The sequence below is a fragment of the Seriola lalandi genome, unplaced genomic scaffold (genome assembly GCF_002814215.2).
Source record: "Seriola lalandi dorsalis isolate HSWRI2012SDOR001 ecotype SW California unplaced genomic scaffold, Sedor1 jcf7180002054947, whole genome shotgun sequence".
Lineage (NCBI taxonomy): Eukaryota > Metazoa > Chordata > Actinopteri > Carangiformes > Carangidae > Seriola > Seriola lalandi.
Window position 1 is genome coordinate 394,668 of NW_019525498.1, and position 2,074 is coordinate 396,741.

Sequence of the window (2,074 nt, forward strand, 5' to 3'; positions counted from 1 at the left end):
CACACACACACACACACACACACACACACTCAGTCCACACACACACACTCAGTCCACACACTCTCTCCTCCTCCTCCTCCTCCTCCTCCTCGTCTCGACCCGGGCACACGCCAGGAGCCTCCTGCTTTTACGGTCTGATGAGTTTGTATAGAAATCTACACGTGCCTCGGCTCTATGTGGTGGGGGCTCCGATTTGTCCAAAAAGGAGACATCCGTCCAACGTAACGGCGTCAAGAAGAGAGGACTGGAAAATAACAGCAAGGAAAAGTGGAAGATGCAAAACTGCAAACTGGAAACGAAGCAGTTGAGTTTAATTCGAATTAGAAACGTTGAACTTCGAGGATTTTAAAATACCAGAGGAAGAAAATGTAGGAGCTTCAAACAGTTTTGGGGCCTTGCAGAATTGAAGACATTCAAAGACTTTCCAGGAAAACTAAACTGCCCGAAAACAGACGCGCGCGGAGGTTTTACGCGCTGCTCGATGAGGTTAAATTCGGCCACTAAGATGAGACAAATAACCAAACAGCAAACGATCATTCCAATCCACCGTGGCCCTGCAGCATGTGCGCTGGCGTGACAGTTAACTCCGGACATATGAATCCGTCATTTTACGCATACATAATTAATAGCGAGAGGAGGGTTTCCTGCTTTGCATCACAATGGCAGCGCTTGTGCAAGCTGTAGACCCGCCGTGATTGAAAAGGAAATTGCACAGTTGAAAAAAAATGGAGGAGTAGTAGTAGTAGTGGTAGTGGGGGGGGGGGCCCTAGATACCATCGGCGCGTGCTGTGCGTAATCAGTGCGCTCTTTCTGTCTCCCCAAATGGGGCAAACCGAGATTAGCTCCGGGATAAAAAAAAAAAAAGAAAAAAGAAAAGAAAAACATCAAACCCAATTCCTGCAGTCCCATCTGACCCGCTCGGTCCACCGTGAGGGATGACGGGATGTCACAAGGGTCGGTGCTGAGCTCGAGGAAACCTCTGAAACGCTGCAGAAATAAAGCGCGTGGGGGTGAAAGATGTTTGGGAAGCAGCAGGTTTCAGTTGATGTGTCACCGTTGAGCTCAGCATCAGTTTATACTGAGCTGATCTATGATCAATAACCATTCAAGTGCTGACTTGAGTCATTATCTCATAACTACTTCATCTATAATATCTCAATGTTTTAAAATCAGTTTCCTTTTGTCCATCATGAGTCTTTTTCTTAAAACAAGTGAAACAGTTTAGAGATAATCTCAATCTTTTCCAACTTGTTTTTAAAAAAATTCTCCATTTTTTATGATTATTGTGAAACGACCCTCCTCATTCTGTTTAGTTTTAGACGCTGGTTTATAGAAAATCCCTGAAACAAGTTCTTTCTTTCACTTTTAGGACTCAGTAACTGACAAAAACACTTTATATAACATGGAGTTTTCACTACAGTGTGTGAGCTTTGTTTCACATTTGTCCTTGTGTGCAGACTATAAATACTGTTATATCACAGGGAGCTTTCATTAAATATCATGAAAACACTATAAACTGACATGTGGAAACAGAAGCTGGAGAATATAAAACATGATGCAGCTCCAACAGGTTCAAATGTAAACACCACCACGTCCTTGGGAGAATAAAGTCCTTGTGTAAAATATAACATGAACACAGTATTATTAAACCATCATAAAACTGTATTCAACACCAAGGACACTCTCCAAAGCAGCAACAGGAGAATATAAGACCATAACAGTGAGGTTATTGGAAATTAAAATATCATTACATCACTACAGAAAACTGGACGCGTGGAAAGTATCATGGAAATATTATGTGATTAAAAAGTCCCTGGACATGAAGATTTCTGGGGACAGATCTATAAACACGACTCATCGCGAAATCTGACTTTCTATCTCCACACCAGCAGAGAGTGTGTGAGTGTGTGTGTGTGTGTGTGTGTGTGTTTTCCCAGCCTGCGGGTTGTTTGCAGGACATATGTTGGTTGTGTGTGTGTGCGGTTATTTTCCCGACAGACTTCAGTTCAGCCTCATTAGCATACAGCTGTAGGGTGACACCCTCCACCTCCTCCCCTCCCCCTCCGCCCCCCCC